This window comes from Rhipicephalus microplus, chromosome 3 (genome assembly GCF_043290135.1).
Source record: "Rhipicephalus microplus isolate Deutch F79 chromosome 3, USDA_Rmic, whole genome shotgun sequence".
NCBI lineage: Eukaryota > Metazoa > Arthropoda > Arachnida > Ixodida > Ixodidae > Rhipicephalus > Rhipicephalus microplus.
Window position 1 is genome coordinate 237,746,997 of NC_134702.1, and position 7,370 is coordinate 237,754,366.

Consider the following 7,370-nt stretch of genomic DNA (forward strand, 5'->3'; position numbering starts at 1 on the left):
ACCGCCTGTAGACTGTGTGTGCTCCCCAAGTGTGCTCGTGATTGTGTGTACCTTCTCATCTCTCTGCAACTTCTTTTCTCCCCTTTATCCCTTCCCCAGTGCAGGGTAGCAAACCGGATGTGCGTCTGGTTAACCTCCCTGCCTTTCCTTGCATCTTTCTCTCTCTCTCTCTCTCGTACATCAATGGTGGTAGTGCATATGTAATAAGTTTTCCCTGTTTGACGAAAGAGAGGTTGAAGCCAAGTCTACTCCCCTCTAATTTGGCCTCTAATCCTTGTAGGTACATCATGAATAACAATGGTGACAGAGGACACCCCTGCCTAAGCCCCAGTTTTATCTCTGCGGGCTGGGATACCCGTTTTTCCCATTTTATAACTACCTTGTTACCTTTATAGATATCCTTTATGATATTAGTGACTCCATCCTCCACACCTAGTGTGTCCAGTATTCCTCACAAGACCTCTTGCACCACGTTTTCGTACGCTTCCTTGATATCCGAAAATGCTAGGCACAGGAGCCTGTGTTCCTTTTTGCTGTTTCGATGCACTGCGTCAGTAAGAACAGATTCTTTTCCTACTTCCTTTGTTTTCGAACTCCATTCTGCAGTTCCCCCAGCATCCCCTCATCCTCTATCCATGCCTGCAGTCTTTCCTTTATAATCTGCATCACCAGCCTGTAAAATCATAACTGTTGACTTTTTGCTATTTCGATGCACTGCGTCAGTGAGAACAGATTCTCTTCCTACCTCTTTTGTTTTCGAAACCCATTCTACTGTTCCCCCAGCACCCCCTCATCCTCTATCTATGCCTGCAGTCTTTCCTCTATAATCTGCATCACCAGCCTGTAAACCACTGATGTCACTGTTATAGAACGATAGTTGTTTATGCCAGCTTTGTCTCCCCTTTCCATATAGATGATGCTCATTCTGCTAAGTTTCCATTCATCAGAGACTTCACCACCGATTATTGTTTTGCTCGCTGCTTCTCTCAAAGTCTGCTTAGACTTGAGACCTAATTCCTTTATCAGCGTAATTGGTATGCCGTCAGGGCCTGTTTATGTACTACTAGGAACCCTTTTCGGAGCCCCTTCCCACTCTCGTTGTGAAAATGGAGCCACTGCCACACTTGATCCATCCTTGTCTATTATGTTGCATAAGGCACTTCCTTGTTGAAGTTTTTCTGTCACCCTTGCTCTTATATATTCAATAGCTTCGTCACCTTCTTGCCTAATGCCTTGAGCTGTAGTTATAAACATTTGCTCTAAGCGTGTCTCATTTTTTAGGGCCCGCTCGGGCAGTGCATCTCATAACGCGATTCTCGGCACATGACCGAAGAGAAATGGAGCTCTGCGCTCAGGAGCTCAGAAGTTGCACATGCACTCTGGGCTGTCCAGAGGGCTCACGACGCGGGGTGAGGCTCGGCCTAGCCATTCCGACGTTGGAACGGCCCGCTGCTTTACCTCCTTGAGGTAGCGTTCCTCAGGACCTCAATAAAGTTCTCTGTCTGTCTGTCTGTTCAATAAAGTTTTAATCCGAACGATGAAAGATCAGTTTAGATGGTTCCAAATTTTGCAGCTCCCTTTCTATCCTTTTTATGTACATCTGCCAGCCACCGAACCTCCTTTCTTCTAATCTCGTCACTCATCAGAATGGATGCTTCCCTTCTACAACTTAGAAAGATATACCATTTTCTTTCAACATCATCTGTCTGTTCACCCCGCTTTTTAGCATGTCTGTGTTCCCTAGAGGCATCCTGGCGTTTCGCTATGGTTCTCTTAACTTCCTCTTCCCACCAACTTTTGGGTTTGTGTCTCCTTTTCTGGGCTGACTTGTACCATGCCTTAGCAAGCTCTAGCTCAGTCTAAATAGATTTATGTACGTCCACAATGTTTTGCTATCCTCAGTGATTACTTCATCAAATTATTCAGTAGCTATCTCTACTTGCTTTTCTGAATATAAAATTTCCTGTAGTTGCTCATCTTGTCTTCCCACTTTCATTGTTCTTCTAAAACTTAGCTTGATGCGTTTGTGATCACTACCCAGACTGCTGAAGCCACATTCATCTATGCGCATTCCGCTGAGCCTATCATACATCCTATGTGACATCAGTGCATAATACATCGTCGACTGCAGCCTTCCCACCTCCCATGTTATTTGCCCTTCACACTTCTCACTACTAATGAAAATGATCAAATCATACCTTTCACGCATATCCATGATCATTTTGCCTGTTGGGCCAGTATGCGTCTATATATCTTATATGTGCGCATTCATAGCTTCTAGTATAATTATCTTGCACTCTCCTCTTAATTCCTCAATGTCATTTGTTAAACACTCCACCATTGCCTGGTTTTCTTCTCTAGGCTTTGCTCCCGCCCACAAGTACACCAAATCAAGTAGTGTCATCTGCCTAGCTACTTTTCCTTTTAACCATAAATGTTTCATGCATCCATGCTCGACTCTTTGTCAAGCCATAGTTTTATGTATAAATGCGCCAATTCCACCCCCCTTTTTGCTCCCTTCTGTTCTATTACAATATTCCCATACATAGTCCGGGCTGCAAGGTGGTTGCTGCTCTTCTATCGTAGGACACAATAGGTTAAAGTGGGGAGCTTCTCACTTTGACCTATTTCTGCCACCGTGCATGTTAATATAGCCTATGTCTGACTTAGCTCGGCCCTTGTGCTTACGTCGATTTCTTCTCCCATGGTCCCTGTGTGGCTTGAATATTGGTGCCCATTTTGAACAATCTTTGTTCTAAACACTGTTGGCCTCAGGGCTCTTCATCCCCCTAAAAAGGCTGGGGCTTGAGGACCCATCCTATTACCAACCGAGGCCTCCTGCCCGTCGCACCACTGTCATCCTGTGCAAAGGGGCGAGCGCCGGGCACGTACACGTCTTCGTTCACCTCCATTACGCTGTATCCAAACTGCCGGCTCATACCCCTGATCACACAGTTGGCCTCCACTACCCTCCTTTCAATCCCACGAGACTGACCCTAGACCTCTTGGACTGTGCATATGGTCACATGCACACACCCAGAGGCGTACGGAGCTTGCGCATCCCACCTGTCTCTGAAGGTTCTGGACCTTGCCCTTCAGCATATCATTGAGACCAGCACGAATAATGACGAGATTTTCGCCCCCCCCCCATGCTGTCCTCTACAACCTCCTGAGCTTTGGGCAGTACATCCACCATGCTCTTCTATGACAGGGCCTCCACTCCTCACTCTCCCATCTTCCTTCACTGCCGTGATCCCTAACCCTGGTCGCGTTAGAGTTCCCCACCACTAGGACCCTTCTACACTTCGATCGCTGGCTTCCTATTTGCGATGGCGCCCCTGTTTGCTTCACTTGTTTCACTCTCTGCCGTGTGTACTGTGTTCCTGCCCTGCTCGAAGCCTGCCACGCCACCGGGCTGTATGTTCTCGGAGCCTCCATGCTGTGGCCAGACACTGAAACCCCCTGACCTCCCTTCTCGCCTGTTCCTTCCCGCCTGTTGCCTTCTCCGCTACCCACGCCTTCCATTTCACACCACTCGGGGCCGGGGCAAAGCGCCATTAGCTCCTTTACCCACTGCTCGAGCTCAGTCTGCACTTCCTGTTCTTTTGGAAGGTCGCCCTTCATTTGCTCCAATAGGCTGGAGGTAGCGTCTTCCCGCTCACGCGACGCTTCGGGCTGTTTTTGGAGCTCTCTCCTCTACTCCCGTTCCGCCTTAAGCTCCCCCTGAAACCCCTCAATGCTAGCCTCCATGTGCTGCACGGCCGCCTTAGTGTCTCGCACAGCCTGTACAAGAAGCTCGCCTTCTCCGCGTCGGCCAAACTCGTGAATGCTGTCTCGTCCAAGTAGCACTAGCGCTTGCATTCTTCGCACTGCACCAGCACACTCTCGCCCGTGGTTTTCATAGCCTCCTTAGCCATCGCTCGCCTGACCATCGGACCGCGCCCAACAGCCCTAAGTTCAACCATAATCCCGCTATCCAGCTGCCTCCTCTAACTCTCCTACCTCAACAACTGTTTGAAGCTGCCGCCTACACCACACACGCGTGTTCAATTGCACTAGTAGGTTCCCACCAGGTCCACTTTGTGTTCGGGTCTTAGTTTTACAACTAACCGGGCGGCGTATTTGGAATTGCTGGTCCCGCATCGCACGAAAGAGAGAAAAGAAAGAGTGCGAGGAGGACGCCAGCGCCAGTGTCAGGACTGCTCGCGCGCTATTGGTTCCTCTCTGTAGGGGACGTGCAGGTGACGCACGCACGTGCCCGCAATGGAATGTGCAGAGTTTCCCGGCTGTTTCATCGTACGGAAGCACCCACAACCTGCCGCCACACTCTTTTTCTCCCTTTCCCTTCTGCTTTTCTGCGTCCCTCTTTCCCTCTCCCTGTAAGGGCTGAGCTGAACCGTGCTGCCCGCAAGAGTTGCAAGAGAGAGACTGTTTTTTTTTGTTTTCTTTTATTCAATGAACCACTACATCATTCGCGCCACTTCTGGCGTGGTCGACGCTCATGTGCGAATTAAAGTTCGAAATTAGCATCTAACGTTCGGTCACGTGCATCGAGCTTTTGTCACTCACCATTCCAGTTCCAACTGCCCATGCAGAAACCCAATTCCGACTGTCATGGCAGACGCCCAGACGCTCACGTCTGAATTAGACGCCAGCACATCAAACGTGAAGCGTGTTTTGGTCAACGACGCGGTGCCGAATGACATGGCAGCCACGCGCACATTTACGCGAGTTTGGCTGGCCCATATCTGACGTGAAGTGCCTCCTCGTCGACCTCTGCACAGACGGATGCGCACAAGTGGCTCGCCAGCTACAGCAAGGCAACTAATACGATGATCCACGTCGTATTAGTTGTCTTGCTGCTCTCTATGCAGAAGGCGTCACGGAGGCACTTCACGTTGATGTCGGAACGACTTCGCTCACTGAAACCAACACCGTGCTAACGCCATCTTATCGAAACCCACTCGCTCGTGCCCTCGCTGCACGGTATCGATCCATCCAAGGCACCGAAGGGGCGAGGGTGCTTCCGCACGATGGAAGAGCACTTCTCTGTATTTCTGTGACTCCGCGACGACGGCAGAGCGATCCGCGGCTGACCGAAAAATCGCCCCATGTCGTTGCTTCAAACGACCATGAAGCGGGCAATCTTGGGGGGGAGGCTTCCACAGCGTATGAATAGGCAGCTCGAGCACCCAACAGAAGTCTTTTCTTCGCTACCCTATTGTGTAATCCCCAACCCCGTCCCTCGGTACCATGAATTATGGCGGGGGCTGCGCCGCTTAGCCGGAGAGGGATAATAGGAGAGCGGGGAGCATGGCTGAAAATGAGGCGCAGGTGAGCAAGTTTAGTCGATGTCGTTGCGTCGCGAGCGCGCGTCACCAGCACGTCACCTCCAGAGGCGAATCAATTGTGCGTGAGCAATCCTGACGCTGGTGTCCTCCTCGCACTCTTTCTTTTCTCTCTTTCGTGTGATGCGGGACAAGCAATAGGTGACCAGTAAAAGAGCGAGGATTTGTGGGATGCACCATCTGCTACCGGCTTCCAGTTTGAGAAGAGTAGACGACGGTGAAACGCTTCGCCCCAAGCCTCATATTATTCGAAATTCGCGCGCGTGGTCGCCTGTTTATCTTCGTCCTGATAAACCACGGACGGTTGTTCAGCCGTTGGCTGCACCAACTTGAGCGTGAAAGGCAAGCGGCGTGTATCGATTCCCGTGGAACGAAGACAGAATAAAAAATGGGGTGGGCCGTGGCTGTGAAGAGAGCCACAACGAGAGGTAGCCTTTGAGTACGGAACGTTGAAGCCAGAGTGTGCAAAAAACCATTTTATCACATATACGTGTGTATTCCATACTAAAAAAAGAAAGCTTGCGCATGAATTTGCTACGAATATTATATTGGGAAATAAATTATCGTGCAAGCGCCTCGCAAATATATTATGGGAACGCGCGGGTCAAATCGACTTGCCATACGAGATGAGCACCGGCCAATGTACTCATACATATAACAAAAAGCACAACAGGTTCTTTCAAGAGTAAGTTTACACGAAGTGCTGGACCAGTCCATTTGCGTTATCCTGGTCAAACTGTGTGCCAGGACGGCACCCAAAGAAAGAGGTGCGTTAAAAAAGCGCAGGGTTTCGATTATTCGGCGCCGTCTATGCCTGACTGCATTGTTTATGTGCCGCCCTGCCGCGCTGCTTGATCAAGATCAGAGTTTAAATAGGCATCTGGCTTCGACTAAGAAATGCATCTTATAGCGCGCTGAAAGATAGAAAAAAAAAGATATCTCAACGCACTCAATAAGTGCTGCGCTTCATGCCGAACACCCGACGATGTCGGCCGAAGCAGCGATCCCGAAATGAACTCTTAGCACACCGCTACAGTTATCAGCATCCCCTGAGATCTTTAAAATTGTGACTTTTTTATCAGCAGTAGCGTATCATACAATGAAAACTGTTTTATGTATCCACTGATCTAGAAGCCAAACTGACAGTACCCCCGAGCAGCATAAAAGCATTGCAGATCATTTTAGTTCGATAAAAAAGTTTCCTTGCCGTTCATGGCTTTCGCATAGCTTGTCATCGTCACAGTCACGGTTAGCAAAAACAAAAAAGTCAACTTCTAAGGCACCGACATTGAACGGAGAGGTGTTTTCTTTCAACGGAGCGGTACAAAAATACGCGCGTGCCACTGCTAACCCGCGTGGTGCGTTGAACCGGAAGCCTTCGTACCCAAAAGTTTCCTGCGATGGCCCATATTACTGGTCACCTATTCCAAAATACGCAACTGGGCGCACCAAATTTCTTCCAAACAGCCACCTACACCATTCGCGTGGTCAACGTCATTGCAACGTTGCCCGTGTCCCACACCCAAAGTACCCGCAACGCAAGTTATTGATTAGGAGAAAATAATGCTGTTTGTACTTCTGTTCTCACGTCCGTCCGTCCGTCCGTCCGTCCATGTATGTATGTATGTATGTATGTATGTATGTATGTATGTATGTATGTATGTATGTATGTATGTATGTATGTATGTATGTATGTATGTATGTATGTATGTATGTATGTATGTATGTATGTATGTATGTATGTATGTATGTATGTATGTATGTATGTATGTATGTATGTATGTATGTATGTATGTATGTATGTCCCTGAGAAAACTCGGCGTACGATATTTCTATAGAGCCTTTTGTGAGCAATGTTGTTAGTGAAAGAACCACTCGAAGCCTACAAAAGTATTTCATAAATATATCCATGCTTCGATAGTGCATTCTTTGCACTTACCTGCATTGCTGTGCTAGATTCCTAATGTTCGCTTTCATTTCTGATGGCCCCGGCTCGTAGCCGTCCAATCGCAGCGAAGCGTG